This window comes from Phyllobates terribilis, unplaced genomic scaffold (assembly GCF_046119375.1).
Source record: "Phyllobates terribilis strain yellow unplaced genomic scaffold, ASM4611937v1 Scaffold_12__6_contigs__length_324123572, whole genome shotgun sequence".
In the NCBI taxonomy this organism is placed as follows: Eukaryota; Metazoa; Chordata; class Amphibia; order Anura; family Dendrobatidae; genus Phyllobates; species Phyllobates terribilis.
Genome location: NW_027362772.1, coordinates 117,698,668 through 117,717,028, shown reverse-complemented (window position 1 = coordinate 117,717,028; position 18,361 = coordinate 117,698,668). Strand labels below are relative to the sequence as shown.

Below are 18,361 nucleotides of genomic sequence, written 5' to 3'. Positions count from 1 at the left end.
TCTGGATTCACAGAAGCGCTGGAGTCGACCTCTGATTCCCAGGCTATAGTATGAGTAAACAGCTCTGCAGACTCAACCATCTGTTCTACCTCATACTCAGACGGGCAGCTGGAGATTTGGGAGCTGTGAGGAAGCAAGAGCGATTTGGGTGACACCTTTGAGGACTGGAGTATTTGTGATGTTGAAGTTGATGTGGAGGAGAGCCCACTTAAAGGAGCACTTGATATCCGTTGAAGCACCTGCTGTTTTTGTGCCTCATCTGGAATTTGTAGCGATTGGCGTGGCCGTAAGAAAGGGATCTTATCACATTGTCCGCTAAAAGAAGTAGACATTTTAGTTTGGCTGGAAGATGGTCTTTCTTCTGCACCTACCCCACGGACACAACCTTTTTTCCCCTTCCCAACACGCCTATTCCCCTTTCCACCAGCAGCAGGCCTTTTTCCACTCATTTTGGTGGTTAACTAATTCACAACTCTGGAGTTGTTTGCACAAAAAAACAATGGATGGTAACCGAGCAGAGCTGAGTGGCCAAACTGTGGTATTAGGCCAAAACTATTGGCTGGGTTAGATGCAGAAAAAAATAATTTTTAATTTGCAACCTGATGGAGGTCAGTATAGATGGACTAATAGACCAAGTCCCACACACCGCTAGAAGCCCAAATATTTTTTCAGAGCTAGATGCAGAAATTTTTTTTATTCAATTTGCAACCTGATGGAGGTCAGTATAGATGGACTAATAGACCAAGTCCCACACACTGCTAGAAGCCCAAATATTTTTTCAGAGCTAGATGCAGAAAAAAATTATTTTTAATTTGCAACCTGATGGAGGTCAGTATAGATGGACTAATAGACCAAGTCCCACACACCGCTAGAAGCCCAAATATTTTTTCAGAGCTAGATGCAGAAATTTTTTTTATTCAATTTGCAACCTGATGGAGGTCAGTATAGATGGACTAATAGACCAAGTCCCACACACTGCTAGAAGCCCAAATATTTTTTCAGAGCTAGATGCAGAAAAAAATTATTTTTAATTTGCAACCTGATGGAGGTCAGTATAGATGGACTAATAGACCAAGTCCCACACACCACTAGAAGCCCAAATATTTTTTCAGAGCTAGATGCAGAAAATTTTTTTATTCAATTTGCAACCTGATGGAGGTCAGTATAGATGGACTAATAGACCAAGTCCCACACACTGCTAGAAGCCCAAATATTTTTTCAGAGCTAGATGCAGAAAAAAATTATTTTTAATTTGCAACCTGATGGAGGTCAGTATAGATGGACTAATAGAACAAGTCCCACACGCTGCTAGAAGCCCAAATATTTTTTCAGAGATAAATGAAGAAAAAAATTATTTTTAATTTGCAACCTGATGGAGGTCAGTATAGATGGACTAATAGACCAAGTCCCACACACTGCTAGAAGCCCAAATATTTTTTCAGAGCTAGATGCAGAAAAAAATTATTTTTAATTTGCAACCTGATGGAGGTCAGTATAGATGGACTAATAGACCAAGTCCCACACACCGCTAGAAGCCCAAATATTTTTTCAGAGCTAGATGCAGAAATTTTTTTTATTCAATTTGCAACCTGATGGAGGTCAGTATAGATGGACTAATAGACCAAGTCCCACACACTGCTAGAAGCCCAAATATTTTTTCAGAGCTAGATGTAGAAAAAAATTATTTTTAATTTGCAACCTGATGGAGGTCAGTATAGATGGACTAATAGACCAAGTCCCACACACCGCTAGAAGCCCAAATATTTTTTCAGAGCTAGATGCAGAAAATTTTTTTATTCAATTTGCAACCTGATGGAGGTCAGTATAGATGGACTAATAGACCAAGTCCCACACACTGCTAGAAGCCCAAATATTTTTTCAGAGCTAGATGCAGAAAAAAATTATTTTTAATTTGCAACCTGATGGAGGTCAGTATAGATGGACTAATAGACCAAGTCCCACACACCGCTAGAAGCCCACATATTTTTTCAGAGCTAGATGCAGAAAATTTTTTTATTAAATTTGCAACCTGATGGAGGTCAGTATAGATGGACTAATAGACCAAGTCCCACACACTGCTAGAAGCCCAAATATTTTTTCAGAGCTAGATGCAGAAAAAAATTATTTTTAATTTGCAACCTGATGGAGGTCAGTATAGATGGACTAATAGAACAAGTTCCACACGCTGCTAGAAGCCCAAATATTTTTTCAGAGATAAATGAAGAAAAAAATTATTTTTAATTTGCAACCTGATGGAGGTCAGTATAGATGGACTAATAGACCAAGTCCTACACACTGCTAGAAGCCCAAATATTTTTTCAGAGCTAGATGCAGAAAAAAATTATATTCAGTTTGCAACCTGATGTAGGTCAGTATAGATGGACTAATAGAATGATGCTATGCCCAAAAGATTTTACTTCACTAGGTGCAGTAAAAAAATTGGTATTCTATACACAGGTGGTATATCTTGCAACACAGATAGGCTACTCCACTGACTAACACACTCTGCAATAGGCCAAAAAGGATTAGCTTTGCTAGATTCAGCCAAATGCTGTGAAAAAAACTTGCACAGCACTGGCACAGACCTGCCTGGCAAAAACTGATAGGAACTGATGTAACCTAGTCCTGAAAAGGACTCCAATTACAATTAGTCTTTACTCCCACAATCTATCTATTTAAGAGCACAGACCTGCCTGATAAAAGTCGTAGGAAATGCTGTAACCTAGTCCTTAAAAGGACTGCAATCACAACTATTCCCTACTCCCAAGCTATCTGTATATTTGTGCGAAAATTGGCTTGAAATTAACAAGGTATAGCGCACACAGCAACAGCGGTGCCGTCTAACACGCAGCTGCAGCAGTGAGAAAATGGTGGCGACGGGGAAAATGGCTTGGTCTTATAGGGCAAGGACATGTGACATACACTGCCAATGACACATGCCCTTGCTTGTGTGAAAAAAAGCACTTCGCTCCGTGTGTGCGCTGCTGATAGGCTGACAGATTGCACCTCCCCACTGCAAATGCGGGAAAGAGAAAAAAAAATGGAGATCTTCATTGTTCCTGCAGAGATCCATCCCCTGCCCCTCCCCCCGCCCCGCTGTACACTCAAACTGCGTATTAACATTAATTTTCATCATTACTGAGAAAAAATCCAGTTATGATTTTGGTGCACGAACAGTTATCGAACATAACCTCGAACAGCCGAATTTTTCTCAAATTGTTCGTGTTCGCCGATCGGCTCGAACACCGCCCAAAACAGCTCGAATTTGAGATTGGCGAACAGTTCGAGTAGAACAACGCTCATCTCTAATTAGGACAACCCATTCTAACTCTGAGTGTTTGCGCCCATTAAAATAAAAACACATATACTCACCTCCTATACCGACACCGTTCTAGCGGTTTTGGCACCTGCTCTTCCAGAGTGCTCACGAGCCCTGTGCCCAATCGGTGCTGGCATCACTGCCCCTGTCTTTTGATGAATTGAACATCAACAGGAAGTCAGGGCGGTGGCTGCTCTCTGACTAACTCTTGATGTTTCATTTGTCCAAATGCGTGTACCGTGAAGCTGGTGCTGATAGGGTGCAGAGCACGAATGATGTAACAACGTGACTTAAGCACTGGGAGAGCGAGTGCCAACACTGCTGGAATGGCATCAGCACAGGAGATGAATATAAGGCCATATTCTCATGTTCAGTATTTGGTCAGTATTTTATATCAGTATTTGTAAGATAAAACCAGGAGTGGGTGAAAAATGCTTCTATTATACTTTTCCTCTGATTGTTCCACTCCTGATTTTATCTTATAAATTTTGAGGTAAAATACTGACCGTGTGCACGTGGCCTAAGTGTTTTTATTTTAATGGGGCAAACACACATTGAGAAGGGGTTGTCCGAGTAGTGGACAACACCTTTAAAGCAATGTTCTGTTATCAATAGATAGTGCACATAGCTTAAAAGCCTGAAGGAGTATGTATTATAGGGTTGGAGTAGAGGGAATTGCTGAAGAAATCATTAAAGTATTGTATCAAGAGTACAATGTATTCATTTAGAATATGTTTATTAAAGATACTTTTAAATCCCTTTGTTATCAAGTAAAAAAAGGTAAAGCCATTAGGAAAAATATACCATCAGACATATGGCAATTTTTTCCACATATAAAAATGACAAATTTTGGATTGAGGGAGATTTACACAAAAACTCATTGCTTTTTGCAGCTTAGTACTTCCCTCCCGCTTTAAAAAAAAAGTGACAAGTGAGCAGGGTATAGGGGGAAAAGGTGAGGCTTCCACATACAAGCTGATTTACCATGTATCAGAAATTAGAATAAATTATGGCTCAACTCTGTACCTGATCATTGTAGGTGTAGATTTGCTTTTGTGGAGCACAAAAAAATAAATGATGCACCAAATATATTAAGAAATGTCCTCATCTAAATTAATTTGCCCCATTGTACTCCACTGTAGGTAAAGAATGCTGTATAAAACACCAGTCATAGTAAATTTCCAAATTGTGTTTTCTTGTGAAACGTTTATCCATTCACTTTTTAGCTACCACAAACTGCATTCTTCTATTTTAAATAGTTTTCTCTGATTATTTTTCTTGGATGATATTACGCTGTGAGACTGCCAAGATATTTTCTCCTGCACTTCACTTCTGTGCCAATTAAATACAAATTATTTGATGTCATTGACAAAAGAATGCAGAAGAATTTTTTCAATACCTATTATTCATGTCAGATGGAAAGTAACGCACAGTATGTCATGTGAGTCACGATATACTGAACAAGAATAGACATTTAGTAAATCAATCTCATAACTATTATTGGTGTTAGGATTTTTTAGGATATTATGAAAAATGTTTTTCTTCCGTATCCTAAGACTTTGTGCATTGACCCATAAATCCTAGTCAGATGGAGAAAGAAGAGCATGTTTACCCTGTGGTTTGTGGTTTACTCCTGAAGGTTTTAAGGTACAAAATATTCTCTGTATGCCGAACCACTAATTTTATTCCAATACCCATTCAGGAAAACTCATCAGCTTTAAGAATCACATTTTTTTCGATGTTTTTTTAACTTCACATATAAAACTCTATTATGGAGCATTAAGAAATCAAGCAGTTCAATAATATGTAGGCATATGCAGCGTTCAGTTTTTCAGTTCTGAATATGGATACCAGATGCCTGTCCCTATATTGATGAAATTAATTGCCGTCTGTGGCTGTTTCAAGGAATTTGCTTTTTGACAAGCACAGAAAATCCCTCTTGTTCCCCTCGTGATAAAGCTGCCTGTGTTTATTTTAAAAAGCCTCATGCATGTAAAAAGTTATCAGTTGAAGGAATCCAATCTTATTCTTGTCCTCAAACTTTATACATTGATGTGAACCTTTTTGGTACGGAGCAGATGTTGTAATTTGTTCAGACGTGAGTGACTTATATACATGCCATGAAATTGGAAATTCATTTAATGTATAATAAGATATTTTACCACCGCAAGGAATAGATGCAGTAGTTCTTTGATCCAAAATCTATGAACAGCACTTAAAAATCTACAAGCATCAAAATGCTAAAAATGTAATGCAATGAAGGAGAATTCATTAATTCATTTATTCATAGTGTGACATAAAATCTTCCTTATGAAATCCATGGGTGTTTTTTTTTTTTAACTCAGATTTTTAAAAAAAACAAATTCTATCCATTTCCTATTTTTTATGTTCACACGTGCACAACACTTAAACCGTCATGTTCACATTATATTTGCAAAGTAATGCAGTTTTAACATTTTTTAAACATTCAAAGAAAGTGTTTTTGTAAACAGTTTATTTTAGCAGTAAATTGGTGCAGAATGTGATATCTCTTGTAATCTAAATGATGACTAAATGATGTTTAGTTAACAGGATAACAGACATAGTAAAATGCTGTAAAAACATGTCTTGGACCATAACTAACATCTCTTCTAGCCCCTATGCACATACCATATTGATTTCAGGCACACGTTTATTCTGCTTTTGACTTTTTTCCACTCTATGTTTGATGCCTAAAACATAATGCAGATGTTGGAAGCCTAGAAAATGTACAGTGTTTGCAGTAACTTATTACTAAACATTACTGAAATATAAAATTAAAATTCAGCATTAACTGTCCTAATTTTACTTTTTATATAAATAATGTTGAATACCAATGTAAAAAAAGGTTTAATTCAATGTTCAGAAAAATAACAGCAGCAATGTATATTTTATGAACAATTAAAAATATTATAATTTAGAACACAGTATAAATATAATATACTGTATATCCTTAGTGATTAATATAGAACACAATATGTATGCACATTTTATTTTAACAGACAAAATGTGTACACCGATAATATAGTTGACTTTTAAAACAAATTGGAATGTTTAAGTGCCTGGATTATAGCGTTTCATAAAATATAGATTGTAATTATAAATAAGTGAGAACTGAATCATAAAAGATAAACACGTGCAGCATAAGACAGCTTTTTACTAGCACAGCATGTGTACAGTGTTTGCTGAGAAAAATAAATTCTTGTAAAAAGCTACAGTAAAATGCTTGAATAATTGCTTTAAAATACTTTTTATTCCAACCACATGATAGACTACATGAGGCTAGAATTCAGTAGAATTAGAACAGAAGTGATATATTCATCTTGTTATATATCACAGTGCAATTTCAACTAATTGGTAAGCTATGATTAATGTATTTCTATGACTATTTGAATAAATGCCATTTCAAAAAAGAAAATGTAAATTTGGTGAGAATAAGCAGAAATGATCTCAACATAGTCATTTGGTCATAAATAAATGTTGTACAAATGTTTCCAGGATCCAAAATCTTGGTAAAAATCTGCTGAAAAAAATAACTTGATCAAAATTTTGTCTGGACATCCTCCTCAGCGCCTTCACAGAACCTTCCCTGGTGCTATGACATCTAGAACTCCAGCACAGTGTAAGAGGCCTGAAAATTCCATCTCAAGCAGCGAGGGATCAGAAGATGTGACAAGAACCGGAAGTGTGTTTGGTGAGTAGCGGAAGGGCTGGAGATGTGAATGTTGATGTAAGAAAAATCTTTTTTTTTATTATTTTACCTTTGCTGAAGAGTGGAAGTAATTTAAAAAATTATTTCCTTCTTCACAAAAATGATTGTACAACAAAGGTAAAAGCTTAGTACAGTTGTCTGTGACAAGCAAGTACACACTAATTTAATGTTTGGATCTCTGTAAGAAATATTGTACTGTCCTGCTTCTGCTTTTTAATGTATTATGAATGAAAACAAAAAAATATGTATTTCTAAGTCAAATGCAGTAGGACTGATGCCATCTACACCAAATCACTGATCAATCACACTGAGTCTGGCACTGCTGCTGGCACCTCTCTTATCTCTCTTAAATCTATGTATTATTTAAAGGCTATTACTTTTATCTTCTATAGTGCTGAAGCTATTCAACGCATTACGCTCTGCAGTATTTATCCAATCTTTGAGGGATTTCTATTCTTCTCTCTATTGCTGACCTGTGAGCTCTGACAAACTCTCAGTGTCCAAAAATTACTCTAAAATGATTGCTGCTTTCACTGCCTTGGCTTTTATACCAGCTATGATAGTCCCCCCTGATTGGATGTGCTATACCATGTGATGTGATTGCTGTAATGCATTATTAGGAAGCCAATGCAGTTGCACCTGAGGTCACATTGGCCTTCTGTAACAGATGAAATCTTTTGCAATATGTAAAAAGGCAGCAGGCATGGTTTGGTTAATTTGTGCAATCAAGTTGCACATTTTTTAATTATCTGTGACCTGCCAAATTCATAAAAGTGACTTGAATTTGACAAGCAGGGAATCGATTCAATCATCTCTGCTATCTATACTTTAAAAAAATAAATTGCCATTTTTCACATTTCCTTACATTAGACTCTTATTTACTGTTTCAATAGACTGACTTAGACCCTACTGAATTGTATTAAAGTATCTAAAAAGTATGCTCCCATCAGTACAAAGGTCATTGTGAAGTAAATGTAGGATCGGAAAAGTAGCATTACCTACAGTATTTCCAATGGTCGATTCCTTGAAAAGTGTGACACTTTTCATTATAATTCTGGCTGTTAAAAAATGAAATGACTGAAAAGTCTGTAAAAAACAGGAAGCGTGAGTCTAGTACTAATGCTAGTAATCAGTGTAAAAACTCCAAATTTCGGATATTTTAGTATAGATGGTGATATTGAAAATACAAAAAAAAAATTCAAAAATGTATGTAATATAAAATCCTGATTTAAACAATTTTTCATTTTTGATGACATATTCCCTTGAATATATTGATATTATTTAGGATTTTTAATTTTTTTTTGTATTTAATTGAAAACAATACAGTAATGAACATCTCACCAGCATTGTGGCTTCGAAACTAGGATGGACACCGACAGCATATAGTTGTTAATAACATAAAAATATGGTTAGGCGTCACTGGAATATATGTGAAATATTTTGTTTAATGTATATGTTAAATTTGTTCATGTTTTCATAGATTTTTTTTTACTTATTTATGTGCAAAGCATTCTTATCATCAGGCATATATTTAAATATATGTATATATACATATATTTATATATATGCATAAATATATTGAATTCTTTGTTTTGTTTTTTTTATTCTGTTTTCATACATGCTGGAAAAAAAGAAAGGAAGCAGTCGGTAATATTGATTGTCTGCCAGCTACCTACTGTGGCACACGTTTCTTCAGAAACACTATACATAGTACAAGTTTGCTTGCCACCAAACAAGCTTACTTTTTATGATAGCAGTTTTAAAATGACATATTGTATAATGTATGTTAATCTAAAGCAGAATTGTATAAATATAGTGGAGTAATGTATATACTCTTACGTGTGTGTGGATCGCCTTATATTGCCATCTTCCTATTCTCTGTGTAAAATTACACAGCTAGGGGCTTTACTGAGGGAATCATAAAAACAACACTTAAGGCTTTGTATTCGGATCATCAATGTGTGTGGCTCAGCAGCACTAAGGCTCTAAAGAATTTTGAAGTCCACCATATGGACTATATTTATGAATTGCATGATTTCAATGCTTTCACAAACATGAAGAGGTTAACCTTTGAACATTCACAGTCTTTTAGCCTGGACAATTTTTCTTCCTTTCTTGGTGGTTGTCGGCTCTCTGGAATTCACTTGTTGGAATCAATTGTCTGGTTTCCTGAACATTTTGATCTCTCTGTATAGTGCAATCCTCCCCTCCCCCGTTTTAACTTTCTGTCTCATCATATTTGGTCTTTTTACCAAAAGAAAGGTACTTTTGAATTCATGGTTGACTGGCACATTACCAGTGTATTATATATTACACAAAAGAGAGTGAAAGATATTAAGCAGTACTTTGAATTGATGAGAACTGTAACTAATCAGCAATGATTTTTTTTTATTGAAATAATACTATTCTACTCATGACTTTTTTATTATTCTTTACATAAGTTAAAACCTGTGCAGTGAATGGTAACATTATATAACCTTGTTTGTGTTTTCAGTTCATTTACAAAGGTGATTGATCTTAGAAAATAATCCAAATGCCAATGAAGGGGGTTGGGAAGTAACTGTTCTTCCACTTGAGATGAGATTGATATTCTCATGAGGGTTATTTGTTTTTACTTCTATTTATTAACAGAATTATAAAATACAATATATTGAATGTGAATGGCATCTGTTTTCCTATAATAATAATAATTAGTAAATTGGTAAAATCTGTAGAAATAACAATGAACAAAACTAAATCTTTAGATAGCTGGAATTCTGCCAATAGGTAAATTTTGTTTAATGGAATCATATTTCCCCCCCAAAAACATAATAGATACTGAAATAATAATTGTGTCTTCAACAATTGTTTTATACGAGTGAAACATGCTGTACTAATTAAACTAATTTTGGTTATCACTAGTCAATTGTGATAAAAAATGGAATATCTCACATCAAAGAATAACTTTTTTTCTTATAACCCAGTATTCACTTTAGCTCCCCTCCTAAAACAAGACAGCAGATTTCATACTTTCACCTATGAGAAGTAACTACCATATATGTTAAAGCCTTTAATTAGCCTTGCAACATGACCAAAAATATCAACCAAACCAGTGTCCCTTAGACATCTATATCCTGCTCAAGTTGTAAATGTCTTCAAGTACCATTTTCTTAGATTAAAGAAAGCCAATGGAGCTTTTGTTTTAGCCATGGCAAATTTACTTGGTGCCCTTCTCCACCATGTTATACATACAAATCACTATTAGCTGACATGCATCCATGGACATGATTGGAAGCATAGATGTTGGGTAGGAACCTAATTCTATTCTACTATGCATACATTGTTACAAAAATAATACATATCTCAATTATTAAAATTACTCTTGCTGTTGGTATCAATAGTGGATCCCTTCACCCAGGACAGGAGAAACATTCCCCAGTTATTACAGGTTTTAGGTATTTGACATATGGTTGATAAACTGATATTCTCTGATATCCTTAGAACAAATAGAATTATTATTATTGTTAGTGGTAGTTGTAGTAGTATTAGCTTTATCATTTTGGAAAATTTAGGTTTTCAAATTCTTAAAACACAATTACTTTTACAGTATAGATCAGAGCTGTAGTTAGACTTTATTTAATCATGGACAAAGGTTAAGTTTACAGCCCCAAAACTGTATATAATTACTTTGGCTATAGCAAGGAGGCTTATTTTCTCCCCGAATGGCACTTAGTACTTGAAGCACATGCCTCGGTTGCACCCACTTTTCTCTTCCCTGCTCTGCTCCTGACCCAGATAAACAGCTGGAAAGCATGGACAGATATATTATGGTGTGAATGTTCCATATGTAAGATTGACATAGTGCATGTATGACTTTTCATTTATAGGATGTCATTTTCTTAGTTATTTTATTATAGTTTCGTAACACTTTTCAGAATGTAAAAATGTGGTAGAAATTATTCACAGCTCATATGTTACTCCAAATGATTTGCGAATTTAATAATAAGCTACAGTTTAAATAATGCCATTATGGTACATTTCACTGATCATTCTATAATGGCTCTTTTTTAGATATTTTATTTTCAATTTTTGCAGGGTCTTAGGACCTTTAAATGGACACTAAAATGTCGTAATCCTAGATTTATTCTTTGTTTTCTATTCATTTTTAGAATATAATACATTATTTTCAAGTAATAATAAATTATATCAATAAATAATAAATACATAACTATATAATAAAGTCTACGTCTTTATTATATAGTCAATTCTTAAATAATGTAATACATGTTTCTACCTTCAATAATGCCTCAATTTGCAGCCATATGCATGCACAGTTATGGAATCCATTATCTGTCTACCTATCTATCTATCTATCCAAGGACGTACATGGACAGAAGAGGGCCCTAGTGCAAGAACAATATATAGGCTCTTTGCATGTCAGATAGTTCATCATAATGCACTCATTTATGTGTCTGTGACAAAAGATGTTTGCTGCTTTGGAGTTGAAAATGTGCCCCCTTACCTATTAGGCCTAAGGTTGCACAAGTTGCACCAATGATATGGCTACCCATGTATCTATCTATCTATCTATCTATCTATCTATCTATCTATCTATCTCTACAGTACTTTGACAAGACTACAGAATAATTCAGAAGCTTACATTTTTTATTATTTCTGAAAAATTGCAACAGTTGTAAATTAAACTTTCTTTTGATAAGATTTGCAAAGAGCTGACATCGCATCGTAGGATTTGTACTTTCATCAGAATTTTTATTTTTATGTTCTTTTGAAAATAAACTAAGAAGAAAAACACATTTAAGGTTCACCAGTTAGCAAACTGTACATCAAAGGGAAGCTTGAATTGAAGACATGTTTATTTCTTGCATATGCTTATACAAAGCTGTTGTGGACTTTTTAAAGACTAAAGAGGGTACATATCATGGAAAGAAAGCTAATAAACTATAAGAATTGTACTAAGCAATCACTCTGTTTATCTATTTATTCATACCACCTAGAAATGTAAATGACAGAAAAATTACATGAGAAAATAATGTGGTATGAAAATACAGCAAAATGTAAAACAACAGTATAACCAGATTTTAATCCATTTTTTATGTTTTGTTCTATAAGTAATACTTAATTTGATGTTTGGCTTTTTCATCTTAACATGAACTAACCAGTTTTTTTATAGTACATTACTTTTTATGTTTATCAATGCATATACTACACTGTTATATATATACTGTATATATATATATATATATATATATATGTATATATATATTTATATATATATATTTATGTATCTCTCTGTCTATATATATTTAAGCACCTTGGAACCCCAAAAGGTGTTTTTGAACAATAAATCTCATTGTATCTCTATTCGAAAATCGACCGATTATTGGGTATTCCATTGATGCCTAAAGGTTGATAGGTCCGGAATTTTGGTAATTCGCAGCTCTTTAGATTTATTACAAAACAGTGGTACAACTAAGCAGTGATCTGAAGCTGCATTAACAGCTTGTCTGATATACGGATAGTGCTTATTGCTCAAACATCTCTTTAAGAATGACTGTCGTGTCTATACAAAATCAAACCAATAAAAATCTGCAAGTATTTTTATATAGAAAGATTACTCAGCAACTTTTTAAATCAAATGAGAAATTGACACTTCATGGAAAAAACAAATTACTGTGTGATGATGTGATACATTTCATTTAATCCAATATGTTTGAACAGCTCCTGCTGACTTTTCCCATTAAACAGATTTCCTGTGAGATAGGGAAACATGACCAATATTCTGTTCACATTTCCCGACATCACACAAACAAGCCAAAATGAGATACTTGGCGTAACTGATTAATCCAGAAAGCAGCTTATGATACTGATCTTAGCATTTTAAACTGTAATTGAGGGGAAATAATCTATAAACATTCCTGAACTGTGTAGAACAATTCTACATGATTGGCACAACTAAAACAGTATTATGTGAATGTAAAGATAATTGCTTTGATTTACTAACAAGCTAGCTTCCACTATAATAAAATGTGCTTAGTTTTCAAGATTTACAGTAGTGTATTCCATAATTGACATAATAATGAAAATGGTTTGGAAACTCAAGCAGTCAGACTAAAAACTTACCAATAGTCCTCAGCTATAGGATTAGAGGTTTGTCAAGGCAGACATATTTTTCTTCTATGTAGTCAAGTCTGTAAGTTCTCATGCATGTCTGCCACCACCCTTATAATTCAATGTGACACTACCAGTTCTCCACAATGCTGTAGAACATGGTAAGAATCTGTACTGAATCTGTTCTGATAGTGTAGCATACTGATATACAGGCCTAGACTTCAATGACTATGTCTACACACAGATGCATGATTCAAGTGAGCAATGATATGAATTTCAATGTTTTGGGCCACTGTTGACTGGAAGATGTTTCATTCATTGCAATCAATCATGTTATATGGCTTCCACATATTAATATATGCCCACTGACGAATTCTCTCTAAAAAAAACAATTCAAAACTTATTCCCTAACTGAAATATGCCATAATGACGATTGGTAAGAGTGTGGCCACTGTTGATCAAAATAAAGTGCTAATAGAGATAAAAGATGACGCTAGATTTTTTTTTCCTGTACATTGTTTTTTTTTAATCCAGCAATAAACATATACTGTAATTCAGCTCTATAACATCTGTATGTACATTAACCCCTTTAATGGTTGCAAGCATATGAAATTTGTGGTGTTTTTCTATAGTCATTTTATTGAACCTACCTGTGCCTTAGATCAGAGTGCGATTGTGAGCTTTCGCCTAAAACTTTTAAATATTATGGCATAGCATAAGGTGGTAAACAAATGTACAACTGAATTATATACAGCACAAAAGGCCAGTAGAGCTCTTAATCACCATGTAAATACGAGGTACATACAGTGAAGACTCTCGGCAAAAAACGTTAACTTGTGAGGTAAGCATTAACTAAGTAGTTTATATAATTTACTTTTTCCTGATATTTGTAGCATGGGAAATGCAACGTCTTCGTAAGATTCCAGGTCACAGGTATTTGCAGCTATCTTTTGAAAACAAGGAAAGGCTAAGTACGGAGCTTTCATGTTTTTCTTTTTTACAAATGACAGGTGAATGGAGTGTGTCTGTTTAGCATTACGTCTAATTACTGTATTTATGTTATGAATGTTTGATGAATGATTATAATCTCTTTGCAAGGAAAGTCTCTTGACCTATAGTGTTACTGTTCGGAGATTGATGGTATCGTGTCTTACATGTGTGCTACAACTTGTCATAGAATATTATTAAATAGAGATTTCGAAGCTAGATAAATGATAAATCTTCTTTGCTTATCATTATCGGTTTTATGGAAGATTTTAGAAATAAATATGTAAAAATGTGTTAAAATGAATAAACCTCTCAAATGAATTATTTACCAACTGATGCTGTAGTGATATTTGTATCTCAATTGTGTATTCTATTAATTTCTCATTGATGGCTACTGAAAAAGGCAACAAATGGCCATTAACACTTCAATATATTATCAGGTGCAGATAAACCGGGCTTTATTGCCTGGTAATATTTTCAATCAATACGTCTCTTTGTCCAGCTAACCCTAAAAGGAAATAAATCATTCACCTGATTATGATATCTCCAAGTCTTTTCTCTTTTATCTATGAATTTTACTCTGTGTGTTCCTATCAGTGTTGCCAACTTGATTTTATTTTTCTAGGCAACTTATACAAAATTCACAGACATAATTTTTATCAGCATATTGGATTCACGATAAAAATCTGTGAAATATGTGAACATAATGACTATTTCTTTGTCTGATTCTAGTTACCCTTGCAAATGTAATCTGGAGAGTGGATAGAATCAATACATCCATGATCAATATATTAGGATGATCTTAGGTTGCTTTTTTTGCCAAAATCATGGTAAAAATGCACCATTTTGCAATATTTTTTTAAAACTGTGCAAAAAACGCTAAAGTTTTACCATGATCGTAGGAATAAAATCCATGCCGTAGCAGCACTGTGTGAACACAGGCTTCATTACTTAAGAACTCAAGCTGATTTGCTGATTTTCTACTTAATTACACAAAATGCAGGAAATTATGTAATCAGAATCTGTAGATTCCTAGTAGTTTTCATCAGAACTAAAGGCTATGAGATTCATGTAGCCTTATTACAATCATATCTAGCAATAATTATTGCGTGTAAGTAATTATTGAAAAAGTTTTCAATTTTCATCAATTGCTGCCACTGTAGTTGAAACTAATTTGATATGAAAAATGTTTGTGTGCTCAGACTGGCCCTTAAAACAATATACACTGCTTTTTCAGTGTTCAACCTCGGAATGAATAACTTTCTAATATCAGTTTTAATGCCAAATGAATGATAGCACCACATTACTACACATTCTATAAAACACTGTAACATCATGATAATAAAAGTCAGATTTTCACAGAATGGTAATGTGCATAACCAACCCTTCTTTCTAAGGGGCAGCCTAGTATCTGAAGCTGTCAGTATGTTCAAATATGAAAAGGGTCAATGCCTGAGTTACAAAAATCTCTTGCTACACTTGGACAGATTGCCAACCCAGGAGAATAAAAGAACTTGAATTAAGATGAGTTTTCCCTATTTATAGTACTGTACGCTTTCTCAGACAGAAAATGAATGTGTAGACATGCATGAGACATTTGTATGCAGAAAAACAGAACCATTTCTGAGAACCCTTTTAGTGTTACCAAGTTACGGAACATTGTCCTGAGTGAAGAACTGTGAAATCACAGTGTAACTGGGCGTGCTTCACACAACCACAATGTAAAATCGGAGCACATCCATAAAAGCATTCTCTGCAATAATTTATTCTGTTTTGCATCACTGCTCGTTTATACTGCTTTACAATTGTATTTCCGGTATTAGAATAAAAATGAAAATAACTTCACGTGAACAGGATGAATGGCTCGTTACCATGAAGTAACATTAAGAAAGGCATAATGCTAAGGTGTAAGATGTTAAGCACTTATGGAAAATAGTTTGGGCTGATTATTTGTATTACAATACACTGATATACCGACTGGTCTGTATTAAGCAACACCCATGCACATCACACCATTATTTGCTATAATACATAAAAATACATGTATAACAGATAGAAAGACAGATAGATTTAATTTGTGGTAACTGAAAATACAAAATATACTGAAGATGGAGTATCTATCCTTTAAGCGTAATCTTACTGATACATCTTATCCATAGCATCTCTGTTTGATTAGGCAGCAGTTCAGCCTTTACAAACACCACTCTAGTGACTATTTAGCATGATTCTTCCTTTGAAGCTTAGATTCTGCTCCTCTATTGCAGTTAATATGTAAACTAGACAGACCAAGCTGTCTAAAACCTTTATCCTTAAAGGAGAGGATTAAGCAAAGTTTCATTGCATTTCAAAATTTAGTCCATGTCATGCTTGTAAAAGTGTCTTAATAAGTTGTAACAGTAGAAATTTCAACATTCTCTAAACTGAATAAATCTGTGAACTAAATCCATGGGGATATTGGGAAGCTGTTTGTCAAATAAAACACCTGCTCATTAGTAAATATCTTTTACAGGTAGATCTGCTGTGGAAACAAACTTTTCTGCAAAAAGCTCTAATGCAGTAGAAAGTAAAACTTACAGTTCAGTACGGCTATTTAGAAAGCCATTGGATGGTTTCTTTGATGCTTATTTGTCAAGGTATAGAAAAATGACACATCTCTTGTAAAAGAAGATGTGCTGTTGCCTCATAACAAGTGGCATATTTTTATATAGTACAATCATGATTTCATATAGGATACAAGATCACGTATGACAAATTGGTCTGCGGTTCAAATATAGTTTCTTAATGTGAATATTTTCTTCAATTTCCTAGTGTAACAGTACATTTGATAATACCCAATAAATAGTAAAATATTGCTGTTTTAGCATTCATTATTAATAAATTAATAGAAACATTCTTAGAAAGTATGACACACAGTGTGATTGTGACACTCTCCCAGATGTCATATATAGTGATAATTTAAGCTGTATGTCAGTCCATACAGTTATGTATAGATAGATATTATTTATGGATTACTTCTGTGTATACTTGGGGCTCTATTAATAATAGTCATGAACCTCACCTTCAGAATCTGATTACAGTAAAATAAATATATAAAGGGTAATTAATACTAGGATCTCAATTGAAAAGTGTTAACTCATTACCTATTTACAAAGGGTAGGTCACTAAAACAAACCAGTAATGTTTATTCTTCCTTTATAACTTTCTGCTTACCTACACTTCTGCTTGTTTATTTGTGAATATTTATTTCTCAGAATTCACACAATGATTCAAATACCAGTGTTGGCTGGTTGTGGAAGAGACGTGCTATGTAGTTTTAGTTTAGACATAAAAGAGTTAAATGCAACAGGCAGGAAAATGTTTTACAAATAAACACAGTTAAAAAGTTTAGGTCTGGAAGATAACATCATCACAAAGCTGCATCTGTCACTTACCATGTTGTTGACATCTGCTTTCCTTGAAGATTCCAATTTTAGTGGTTTTAATTTTCTCTCATTTGGTTTAAATCACCCATAGCTCTGCTACAACTTAGGACAGAAAGTTTTCCATTTCTAGGAGTGTGTCACACAGAGACTAAGGATTGAGAGGAAAGCATATATACTTCAAGTGTGGATTCCTTTTCTAGGCAGAAATGTTTGGAGAGCACAACCTATTGAGGAGGGGTTGTTTTATTTGATACTAGGGTTGGATGGTAGCACCATTCAGAAAGACAAACTAATTACATCACAGGAGGGAATGGGTGGAGTTCTAGCACTGTGTGTCCACTGGAGGGGGGGATAGTGAAAGACGAAGACAGATGGAGAAAACCAGCATAGGTGATGGTTTAGTAAATATACTGCTGGGAAATGATCTCATGGCAGTTTCATAATCCCCAGTTGACTGAACCATATGCTGAAACTCTGCTAATTTAATTTGCATTTATTTATTGGAACAGATAAAAGATTATTTTAGATACCTTTCCTGATGTTTCATTTAGGTGACTTGTGTTAGTGTAATATAAGAATGCAATGCTGTGTTTCTAAAATTGCAACTAATGACTATGTGGGGAACAAATTTAGATTTTTGCTGATGTCACATCACAATTTTTATTGGTTGCTTAGAGATGAGAGGATAACGTCACAAAACCCCAATCCAAGGTCCATGTCAGTAATTTCTAGTCGTGGACAGAAGCTGGACAAATTTTCTTACTCTTTGGAATCTAAATTTTGCTTTTAATTAGC

General features: G+C 34.2%; 1 protein-coding gene across 2 annotated transcripts in view; it reads right to left on the bottom strand.

Moving 5' to 3' along the window:
• NTN5 (netrin 5) overlaps window positions 1-17,839 on the bottom strand; it is a 327,955-nt gene extending 310,116 nt beyond the window's left edge. For both annotated transcript variants that reach the window (XM_073656246.1, XM_073656245.1), the window contains exon 1: window positions 17,576-17,839. The gene's annotated coding sequence lies outside the window, so the exon portion shown is untranslated. The remainder of the gene's footprint in view (window positions 1-17,575) is intronic.
• Window positions 17,840-18,361: the final 522 nt, after the last annotated feature.